The sequence below is a fragment of the Triticum urartu genome, chromosome 3A (genome assembly GCF_056163025.1).
Source record: "Triticum urartu cultivar PI428250 chromosome 3A, HENAU_Tu73, whole genome shotgun sequence".
Lineage (NCBI taxonomy): Eukaryota > Viridiplantae > Streptophyta > Magnoliopsida > Poales > Poaceae > Triticum > Triticum urartu.
Window position 1 is genome coordinate 83,795,383 of NC_141875.1, and position 12,789 is coordinate 83,808,171.

The following is a 12,789-nucleotide window of genomic DNA, read 5'->3' on the forward strand; positions in this document are numbered from 1 at the left end:
CAGAACGGTACCAAACCTAAAAATATGCACATGAGGAGTTTCCGAACTTGTTGTTTTGTTGTGCCGGCCTCATTTAAACTTGCCTAGATTAGATAGTTTCATCATGCTTCCCCTCTTGCCATGTTTAACAACATTTAATATTGTTGGGTACATAAACGAGATCGAACTAAATAACTTGAATGTGGTGTTTCGTCAATATGCAACGGAGTTGCATATTGTGCTCCACTTTGTAGAATTGTTTGTGCATCTTTGCCATGCCATGCTTCATTAAATCGGACATGCATCATACTTGGTTGTGCATCATGCCATGGTCATGTGTTGGTTGTTTACTATGTTGTTTGCTCCTTTTCCGGTGTTGTTTCTTCGGGTTGGTTCCAATAACGTCGCGTTGTGAGGAACCGTTCAACTACGACCGTTTGTCTTCTTCATGGACTCGTTCTTCTTCCTTGCAGGATCTCAGGCAAGATGACCATACCATCGAAATCACTTCTATCTTTGCTTGCTAGTTGCTCGCTCTTTTGCTATGCCTATGATGTGATACCAACCACTTGCTTATCAAGCCTCCTATATTGTTGAACCAAGCCTCTAACCCACCTTGTCCTAGCAAACCGTTGTTTGGCTATGTTACCACTTTGCTCAGCCCCTCTTATAGCGTTGTTAGTTGCAGGTGAAGATTGAAGTTTGTTCCTTGTTGGAACATGGAGATCGTTCCTTGTTGGAACATTGTTTACTTGTTGGGATATCACAATATCTCTTATTTAATTAATGCATCTATATACTTGGTAAAGGGTGGAAGGCTCAGCCTTATGCCTGGTGTTTTGTTCCACTCTTGCCGACCTAGTTTCCGTCATATCGGTGTTATGTTCCCGGATTTTGCGTTCCTGACGCGGTTGGGCTATTATGGGAACCCCTTGACAGTTCGCCTTGAATAAAACTCCTCCAGCAATGCCCAACATTGGTTTTACCATTTGCCACCTAGCCTTTTCTTTTCCCTTGGGAGTCGCGCTCCTGAGGGTCATCATTATTTTACCCCCCCCCCCGGGCCAGTGCTCCTCTGAGTGTTGGTCCAAACTAGAGTCCTGTGCAGCGCCCCCTCGGGGAAACTCGAGGTTTGGTTTTAGTTGTATGGAGAGCTCATCTGAGTGTGCCCCGAGAACGAGATATGTGCAGCTCCTATCGGGATTTGTTGGCACATTCGGGCGGTGTTGCTGGTTTAGTTTTACCATTGTCGAAATGTCTTGTAGAACCGGGATGCCGAGTCTGATCGGAATGTCTCGGGAGAAGGTTTATCCTTCGTTGACCGTGAGAGCTTGTGATGGGCTAAGTTGGGACACCCCTGCAGGGATTTGAACTTTCGAAAGCCGTGCCTGCGGTTATGGGCAGATGGGAATTTGTTAATGTCTGGTTGTAGAAAACCTGAAGTTGATCTTAATTAAAAGGCACCAACCGCGTGTGTTACCGTGATGGTCTCTTCTCGGCGGAGTCCGGGAAGTGAACACGGTGTTGGAGTTATGTTTGACGTAGGTTGTTCTAGGATCACTTCTTGATCATAGTTGTTCGACCGTGCTTTTGCCTTCTCTTATCACTCCCATTTGCGTATGTTAGCCACCATATATGCTAGTCGCTTGCTGCAACTCCACATCATACCTTTACCTTACCCATAAGCTTAAATAGTCTTGATCACAAGGGTGCGAGATTGCTGAGTCCCCGTGACTCACATATACTTCCAAAACCAGCTTGCAGGTGCCGATGAGTCCGTGCAGATGACGCAACCAAGCTCAAGGAGGAGCTCGATGAAGATCTTGTCCTTTGTGTTGTTTCATTCTAGTTGATCAGTAGTGGAGCCCAGTTGGGGTCGATCAGGGACCTTGTCGCATTTGGGGTTGTTCTTTTATTTTGGTTCCGTAGTCGGACCTTGATTGTATTTGGATGATGTAATGCTTTATTCATGTAATTGTGTGAAGTGGCGATTGTAAGCCAACTATGTATCTTTTCCCCTATTGTATTACATGGGTTGTTTGCGAAGATTACCTCACTTGCGACATTGCTTTCAATGCGGTTATGCTTCTAAGTCGTGCTTCGACACGTGGGAGATATAGCCGCATCGAGGGCGTTACAATTATGTCCTCGTCAATGTGTAAATCTCTAAATGTACAGTCTTTCACGGATGTAGGGAGTAGGTTGAGCACTTGAGCGTGAGCGTGTGTCTTGCGTCGTGTGCTGTGTGTCGCATGAGTGCGTGAGTGTTGCGTGCGTCCATGTGTACGTGTGAGTGTTGCATGTTGCATGCAAGCATGCATGCATGGGGCTTACTCCCTCCCATTGACATGTCCATTTGGCTATAGATTTCAACAAGTGACTAGGTACGGAGCAAAATGAGTGAAGTGAGCATAGAGGCATAGGGATACTGTAGAAAGGAAGTCCTCACGATCCATTTATTCCCCATCTCAGTCAGAGAGAACTATTCAACTAGTCTTCACAGTGAAGTGACAATACACACTGCAGCAGATGGGACACGTAATTAATAAGCTAAACCAACGTGTTGGTGTTACTAAATCAGTCGGTTATGTTTGGTAGTGTCAAGTCATTGAAAGCATGCACATCCCACATATCTTATTGGTTGATATGCCACAAAACAAAAAACGAGAAGGGAGTTAATGTACAGTGCCTAAGTGTTTTGGGATTATTTGGTTTTCGTAAGGTGACTTACACACCTAGACGGAGGGAGTAGTAGAATTGAGATTGAATGCACTTTCTTCCCCGTCTTCCACTCTTCTTCCTCCTCTCTTCTTCTTCCTCCTCTCTTCCCCATCGTCGGCCGCACACCATTTACCCCTGCTCACTTCTCGCCCGCCCATGCCATCTTCCTTGGTAGCTCGCGCGTACCATATCCCCCCGCTCACTGCTCGGCCACACGAGGAGAAGCTTCTTCGCTCGCCCGCCCGAATCCACTTCCCCGCTGGCTCGCAGGCGCCGAAAACCCCAATGGCAGAACCAACTGACACGCAGAGCCGCGATTGGAATTCCCTCCCCGATGTTCTCTTGGAGCAGATCTGTAGTCGTATGGACCTACTCAGCACCGTCCGTCTGGCCGCATGCTCGGTGTCTTTGTACCGTCTACTCGTCTGCAACCGTCCGGCTCTTTTCAAGACACCCTGCTTGCTGATGCCCGATCCTCGCAGGTGGCCCAGACACCGACTTGACGATCCTACGGAGGTTGCCGTGGTGCCCCTCGACATGCTACCACTACCCGTCCACCTGTCCTTCATGCGCGGCCACTATTGGGCGGGCATGAAGGCCAACTGGATTGTCCTCATCCACCACACCGGTAGTCCGTGGCATCTCGTGGATATCTACACCCAGCGAGAGATCACCCTTCCATCGTTGGATACCGCCGCCATCGAGCCTCGCGGCCCGCCGGACACTCCTGCGTACTACGCACGAGACGCGTCAAGCTTTTGGCTCGACCTCTGTTTGCAGAAAGTTTTAATCTGTGAAGTGCCCACACCATCATAAGACTACATGGATTACAAGCTCATTGCCTTCTTCAACAAGGGATTAGTCTATCTGGAATCCGGTCGCCATACATGGTTATGGCTCATCATCAATCCTGTTGAGGAAACATTTCTGTCTGATGCTATAGTGCATGATGGCATCATTTACGCGGTCGACGCACGAATTGGCTACCTATATTGGTGGAATCTATCATCGTGTAGTTGTTCTATCTCATCTCATCTTTACCTTATGAATACGACTGCCTGTTCATTTGTTACAAATTTAGAATGCATAACATGTCTATAACCACATCATTGCTATATGTTCCTCTCATTTCCTAGATTTTTATGACCACACATGTTATTGTTAGAGTTGATATGAGAACAATTGGCATCTAATGATTGTTAGACTACATATTATGAGCATAACATCATGATTTCTATATGTTACTCTCGTTTACAAGATTTTTATAACAACGCATGTTATTGCTTAGAGTTGATATGAGAACAGTAGTAGTAAGTGCTATGGTAGAATATGAGTAGGCGCTATCATAGCTGTTTTCCTCTCATTGTTACATGATGTTTGAACCATGACATATTGCTAGAATATGAAAGCCATTGGCTTATTTTTTAACTTGGGGTATGATTATGACCACGACATTGCAATTCACTGTCTATGATATGTGTCACTGTTATAATAATCTTAATTCCACACATACTCTGAACATGATTGTTTATTTTTGTCCTTTTGGTCTCCAATTTGAATTGTTGCAGCAGATGCAAATGCGCTGGCCTTCATCATTCCAGAACCTGGAATCATACCAGCTGATGGGTGGTGGTTTATCGCTCGTTCAGCTGACGGTGGTCATTTGATGCTCATTCGCATGTACCAAATTGACCAAACCATTACATCAAACCACATGTAGTATAATGCGTGGGGCGTTCGTGACATTGATGGCTATGGCTGCTTCGTGTTCGAGAAAGATCCCAGCTCCGTTGGGCCAGGCGTATTCAACTGGAGGCGGGTTTACAGCCTCGGCAACCACTCCTTATTCCTCGGGCTCAATTATCCGATCATCCAACTAATCATCGATCATATCACCGGCAATGATTACTGTGCTATGCAACTTCCATTCGCGAGGGGGGGCTGTGTTTACACATCATACCATGGGTTTCATGAATCACCATATCTAGAGATTCGTTGACACAACTTGTTGCCAGATAATCTTCAGTGTGTGAAAGGCATCAAGCTTCCATGCGATGGATGGCTTTTGCAAACCCGACATGCGGCGATGTGGTTCATGCCAACAGCAAATATGCACAACTTGATTCGTGCTGATATCTAGACCGAGCCATGTATTCTACTGCTGTAGCACGACCCTCTTTTGTTGGATATTTTGTACTGTTGTTAGTTTGAAGAACTCCTCTGGTTTGAAGGATAGATACCTTCCTGGGATCAAGTGCATCCTAACTCACCTGCGTAGGATGTACTGATAATGATGCTGGAGATGCTGTGTAGAAGCCATATATATATATCAGTTAGGCTTCAAGTGCGTACTTGTTAGTTAAACCTAGGTATAAATTGTGACACTAAATACGACTAGTAAGTAGTACAGTAGCAGTACTAGTATACGTCGGTCAAATTATTCATCATGTCCACACATTGAATTGACGTGACAACACGCTGCACGTGAGGTGACACAAGAATCCCGACGGCGTGTTCGGGTATTCTGGACTTCAGATTTGGAGTACCACTTATCTGTCGAAATCTTTCGTCATTCACTTAAAGCAGTCGATTGATCATACATTGAGTACCATATAACTGGAATTACCGATGCAAGTCGAAGAAGGATTGGCCCGTGCTGCCGGCTGGCGTCAAGTTCGATCCCACGGATCAGGAGCTGATCGAGCACCTTGAGGCCAAAGTGAGTGCTGACAGCGCGAGATTTCAGTCTCTCATCGATTTGTTCATACCAACCATCGACAGCGAGCACGGCATATGTTACACCCAACCTGAGAAACTTCCAGGTAAGACACCGATCGGCCGTCTACTTGCACAAACATATTCCTTTGTTTATAGCTCTATTTTTCTTTTTAGACGCAGACCTGGTGAAGCAATTACAATTTGACAGTTAATAAAAAGTGAAACAAGTGATTGCAACATGCCAAAGATGTTATGAAAATGCCAAATAGGTACACTAAAACCTGTATTCCATAATACTACTGGTATCACACTGAGTGGCCTAAGGAAGCATTTCTTCCAGCGCAATTCCAGGGCGTTCAAAAGGGGCGCGTGGACGCGTCGCAAGATACAGTCGGAGTGCGGCATGCACGCGATGTGGCACAAGACCGGCAATACCTTGCCGGTGATGGTCAACGGCTGGCAGACGGGTAGCAAAAAAGGTTCTGGTGCTGCACACCAACAAGAACTTCGACCAGCAGAGGACCAACTGGGTGATGCACCAGTACCACCTCGGGGACCTGGAGCAAGAGAATGAGCGGGAGCAGGTCCTCTGCAAGATTTTCTACTAGACGAACACTAGGGCCAGGAGTAAAAAGATTATAAGTTAGTTTGGTATTGGTAGTTGTACTACCTTGTCGTCCGCAAGTTGGTATTGTTGTTAACGATCTTTTGGTATGAACTTGCATTTTCTTCCAACCATCATGCCGAGGGTCGGCGTGGACATAAAGCTGAATCATTTGTTTCAAAACGAATATTCAGGCACCTGATTTTTATTTAATGGGTAGCATAAGCACCCGCCGTTCGAATTCCCAGTTCTCCAATTTTTTCGAAACAAGTGCATGCACTTATTATCACAATAAAAAAACAATATCCATGCTGCATCCCAGTTATCAGTCCGTACTTGCAGAATTCTCTCGTTTATTGAGCACGTATATTGTTTTTTTCAGGTCGAGCAAGTTTCAACTGGGCTGTAGATTACCCAGGGTTGTTTTGTTTTTAACAGGCCCAGCCCATGACGACAACGGGCACAAAGATCCAGCAGGTATCTACTGGCCTCTGGCCCTCTAGCGTTAGTTATATTTTGTCTTACAACATCCGCATGCAGTTTTTTTACTGAATCAAACACACAGCCCAGTTCTATTTTCCTCTTGAAACGCATGTCCAACTTCCGTTTTCTAATGTCTACCTATAGTTTTACTAGTTCATATACACGTATCATTATATTGAAAACACATAAAATTCCCTTTTCATATTTACATCCTTATTTTTGTTGTTTTTCCCACCCAGCGCTGATTTTTTACCACTGGTTTTCTCTTAAACCAACTAAATTGTCCCACGTCTTATTTGATTACAAAAACAAAACGATTTTTTTGGCAAATCAATAAGTTCTTAAAAAATGTTTATCATTTCGGGATTACAACAGTTCGGACTCCACCAAAGTATGCAAAATAAGGTTGGACTTTTTGACCGTGGTCCTGGGCAGAAAATGGGTTGTAATAAATTACTTAAGAATTAGCAAATGGGCTGCAAATTATAAAAAATAGCAAATGGGCTTTATATTGTCTGCCACATATTTGGAGGCTGACTAGTGGGCCTACTAAGTTCATGCGTACAGAGGGTATCTCAAAAAAGAAACTTAGTCAACAATCGACTCTACCAGCGTCAGACCGTTAGATGTCAATCTAACGGCAATCGTGCTTCTTCAGTCTCTGATCTTCCTGCCCTAGCTGCCCAGACCAGCGCCGTCGGAACCGCGTGCTCCCGCCTCCCGTGGCCGACAATGCTGCCAGGAAGGCCTCACGGCCCCATCATACACGCATCCCTGGCCTGTCTATCCTTCTACTCACCCACACCTCCTATTATTTTCTGGCGACGGCAGCCGAACCAGTCAACCCTCGTACTCTCCACCGCATGGGCAGCCACTGTCATGTCTTCCCCGGCTCCATGTCGTTCCCTTCGTAGGCCTCGCCGTTGTCCACCGCCCTGGTGCTCTCGGCGTGGCATGGTCAACGATGTCCATCCAACGGCCGTAGTGCTTCTTCAACCTCTGGTCTTCTTGCCCCAGCCGCCCAAAGCAGTGCCGGTCGTGCCGCATGCTCCTGCCTCCCATGGCCGGCTGTGCTGCCGCGGAGGCCTCACCGTCCCCATACTACTCCCACCGCTGGCCAGGCCATCCCTCCACTCACCCATTCCCCCTGTTATTCTGCGGTGACGGCTGGGACCCACCGGACGGACCATCGTATTTCGCGAAAAAAACGTTCCCCCCTACTGTCAGCTCGGACCCACCGGAAGTGCCTCCTTATTATGCACAGAAAAATGAATACTCCCCCTGCTAGCTGGGACCCAACCTGGTGGGAGGCTGACTTGTGAGCCTACTAAGTTGACGAGGATGGAGGGCTTTGTCAACTTAGTCAATATGAACGATTCTAGCTCCAGTGACCGTACGATGTCCATCCAACGGCCGTAGTGCTTCTTCAACCTCTAGTCTTCTTGCTCCAGCCGCCCAAAGCTGCGCCGGTCGTCCCGCGTGCTCCTGCCTCTCGTGGCCGGTTGTGATGCCGCGGAGGCCTCACCGCCCCTACTACTCCCAAGACTGGCCCATGCTATCCCTCTACTCACCCGCACCCCCTGTTATTCTGCGGCGATGGCAACCTCACGCCGCAGCCGTACCAGTGAACCCTCGTACTCCTCTCCGCGTGGGCATCCACTGCCGCGTCTTCCCCGGCTCCACGTTGTCCCCTTCCTAGGCCTCTCCGTCGTCCACCGCCTTGGTTCTCTCGGCGTGGCGTGGTCAATGTGGTCAACGACCGACTTCCATCGGAAGAGTACTGTACGTGGAGAGGCTGACAGCTGGGTCCATGGCCACAACCCAATTTTTTTGTGATTTGCCAAGTAAGTCGCTTTGTCAGGCCTGTTGGGCTGCAAATCTTTCAAGACGAGGAGAGCTTCATTCGGCTGGCCGAGAAAATGGCCCATCAGTAATGAGAAATGGGCTGTACATTTTTAAAACACATCAAACCGGCAATTAGTTTAAAATATCTTTCTTTTTTCATTTCGAGATTTTAAATTACATTAATTTTTATGCGTGGAGAATTTGTTGGATTTTATATTGATATACATTTATTTCTAAAATCAGTTTGAATGTGAGTCGAAATTTCGGGATTAAAAACAGTTCGGACCGCACCGAAATATGCAAAATTTCGTTCATTTTTTAACCGTGGCCACAATATGGGCTGTAATGCTAACAAAAAGAATATGGGCTCCAAAAAAAACCTTAAGAATTAGCAAATGCGCTATAAATTATTAGAAATAATGGCAGATGGGTTGTATGCTGTTTTCCACAGATTTGAGGCTTTCCTAAAAAAAGGTTGACGCACAAGCAGTGACTGTTAGATGTCCATCGAACGGCCGTCGTGCTTCTTCAATCTCTGCTCTTCCTGCTCCAGCCGCTCAAACAAGCGGCGGCGGGACTGCCTGTTCCCTCCTCCCCGCGGCCGGCTGTGCTGCCGCGCAGGCCTCACCGCCCCATCGTACTTCCATCGCTGGCCTAGCCATCCCTCTACTCACCCACACCTGCTGTTATTCTCCGGTGACGGCAGACGAACCAGTAAACCCTCGTACAGTCGTACTCCCCTCCGCATGGGAAACAACTGCCGAGTCTTCCCTGCCTCCGTGTCGTTCCCTTCCTAGGCCTTGCCGTCGTCCACCGCCCTGGTGCTCTCGGTGCGGCCTGGTCAACGTGGTCAATGACCGACATGCATCTGAAGTGAACTGTACGTGGAGAGGCTGACAGCTGGGTCCACGGCCACACGCAAGGAAATGTCTCCTTATTACGTGCAAAATAATAATTCCTCCACCTGACATCAGGGACCCACCGAAAGGGCCTCTGTATTTCGTGAAAAAAACGTTACCGCCGCTGACAGCTCGTACCCACCAGCTATATCTTCGCACGCAAGGAAGTGCCTCCTTATTACGCTAAAAAAAATGAATACCCCCTGCTAGCTGGGACCCACCTTGGTGGAGGCTGACTTGTGGGCCTACTAAGTTGACGAGGACGGAGGGCTTTGTCAACTTAGTCAATATGCATGATTCTAGCTCCAGTGATCGTACGATGTCCATTCAACGGCCGTAGTGCTTCTTCAACCTCTGGTCTTCTTGCTCCAGCCGCCCAAACCAGCGCCGGTCGTGCCTCATGCTCCTGCCTCCCATGGCCGGCTGCGATGCGGCGGAGGCCTCACCGTCCCCTACTACTCCCACCACTAGCCAGGACATCCCTCTACTCACCCACACCCCATGTTATTTTGCGGCGACGGCAGCCTCACACCACAGCGAACCAGTGAACCCTCGTACTCCTCTACGCGTGGGCATCCACTACCGCGTCATCCCCTTCCTAGGCCTCGCCGTCGTCCACCGCCATGGTGCTCTCGGCGCGGCGTGGTCCACGTTGTCAAGGAACGGCTTCCATCGGATGTGGACTGTACGTGGAAAGGCTGACAGCTGGGTCCACAGCCACAACAAGGAAGTGCCTCCTTATTACGTGAAAAATAATTATTCCTCCACCTGACAGCGGGGACCCACCAGACGGGCCACCGTATTTCGCCCCCTGACTGCTGGGACCCACCAGCTACATCTTCGCACGCAAGGAAGTGGCTGACAGTCGGGACCCACCTGGTCGAAGCGTACGTAGCGTTGTAATTTTGGTCACGAACGTGTACGTACATATATACTAGTCGATGTAGAGGCGCGCACGTTTCGTAGTAGAGGCGCGCACGTAGCATGTACATGTACGTACAGCGGCCAGGGTGCAAGAAAGAAAATACGGCCACGTATGTGTACATACGGGCGGGGTCTCGAACGCCTACTCGCGCCTACATACGGCCAGGGCTCGTGTACATGGCTGGGTCGGAACGGAGAAACAGCATCGTCGTCGTGTTCATGGGGAGGAAACGGAATGCGTCGTGTTCATGGGGAGGCAACGGAACACGTGGGAGCCAACCGGCTGGGTCGGAATGGAATGCATGGTCGTGTTCATCGGGAGGGCTTGGACGGAACAGGCGATGGAAACGAGGCCTGGCATACCGCAAAACGGAGGAAACGGCCTTGTGTTCGACCGGCCACGTTCGAAATGGGATCCTGTTCATCAGGAGGGGTCTAGCATACCGCAAAATGGAGGAAACAGACCTCCTACGGTCGAAACGGGGGTCCTGTTGATCGGGAGGGGTGTGCCGTACTGCAAAACGGAGGAAACAGACTTGTGTTGGAGCGCTACGGTCGAAACGGGGGTCCTGTTCATCGGGAGGGGTGTGGCGTACCGCAAAACGGGACTCCACGGGATACTGTTCATCTCCACCATCGACCTCCTCCAGCCTCCACGGGCTCCTGTTCATCCAGCCTCCACGGCCTCCTGTTCATCCTGCCTCCACCGCGCGCTACTCCACCGGCTACTGTTCAACCACCCCTCCACCGTCTACTGTTCATCCAGCCCTCCACACCACGGGGTCCTGTTCAACCACCCCTCCACGGGCACCCCTCCACCGTCTACTGTTCATCCAGCCCTCCACACCATGAGGTCCTGTTCAACCAACCCTCCACCGTCTACTATTCATCCAGCCCTCCACACCATGGGGTCCTGTTCATCCACCCCGCCACGGGCACCTCTCCACTGTCTATTGTTCATCCAGCCCTCCACCACACCACGGGGTCCTGTTCATCCAGAGGCAATGCCACCGCTCACTGTTCATCCAAACCCCCCCGGCAACGCTCACTGTTCATCCCATCGATTGGCTTCAGTTAGCAGCAGTAGCGAAGGAATCGCTCGATTGGGTTCAGTTAACAGCCATTGATCGATCGCCCGGGTTCAGTAACACGTAGCCTGCAGTGCAATCGCTCGAGTTCAGTTAGAGCCCAACGCCTCGCTCGGGTTCAGTTAGAGCCAACGCCTCGCACACACGCGCATACGTGTACGAGAGAAACGCACATCGCTCGGCCCCCGACCTCCCACCGTAACCGGGAACTCCCCGAAATTTTCCTCCCCCTCACTTCTACCACGGTTTTTTCCATCATGGACGGCCCAAAGAATGTCATGCAGCTGCGTCTCCGGCCCGCCCAGGACGAAAAGCCCATTTTCTGTCATGATTTTTTTTCATAGAAGTAGGAGCCCACCACATCTATGATGATACCGGGTTTTGTCACAATTATCGTCATAGAAGTGTCATATGTATGACAGAAAAAAATGTCACGGATGTGTCTTTTTTGTCATAGAAGTAGGAGCCCACCACATCTATGATGATACTCGGTGGACTGGTATGTACAGCCGCTCGCACTCCCGCAGTGGCGAGCCACGTCTAGCCGGTAGAGGAGGAAGCGGGCAGGAAGAACTGGCGTCAGAGCTGAACCTCCCCTTCCCCTTCCCGCTGAAGAAGCCCATGGCTGATGGCTGGCTAGCTAGGATTTTCTGCTCGCCGGTGAGGGAGCAAGCATGGACAGATGTGGACGGGGAAGGAGGAAGTGGATGAGGCCGGCCCCGCCGCATGCTTCCATTAAAAAGGATGGGCACGTGGCCCTTCCGCACACTGTCAGGCAGGCACGAGATAGGTGGGAGCGTTTAATACGACCGTGTGTGGCCGTTGGCCGGCAGACATGTGAGGCCGCGATGGACACCGAGGGGGCACGCCCCCAGTTCACTTCGTGTCCGCGCCAACGCTTTTCAGACCCAAACGCATTTTAGATTTGGGTTCGCGCGTTGGTCTTCCATTATTGTTCGCGGCGATCCAAACAAACATGAGCGGATAAAATGGGTCGTCCAAGTTGGAGTTGCTCTTACCTCAACGCCATATCCACTATTCCTTCACCATAATCCCAAAAAACTGAAGAATGAATTGCGGCAGTCCATCACCTGAAAGCTGAGCAGTCGTGTCTTAAATATAAAAACGGCAACTCTGACGCAATTCATTCTTCAGTTTTTTGGGATTATGATAAAGGAGGCCAGATTCGTGCATTCGTGCTGGCCTCTAGCCTTGCAGCTGATTCATGCTAACTGTTTTTTTAAAGAAGGTTGTACCCTTGGCCTCTGCATTTAAACGATGCATGTAGTCATTCTATTAATTATTGACAAAGATCTTACAAAATAATACATCAATAAGAATAAAGCCACCATCTTGGTAACATCTGTCACCACTCCTATCACCTTCATGAAGGGGTGCCAAATGTCCGAGCCTAATACCAAACAGACATCGCACCAAAGACTAATAACATCTAAAGATGGATGCCCCATCCAAGCAACTACTTGGACTGGGTCACACACCGGTCCGGCGCATTCCCAGTGAGCACCAC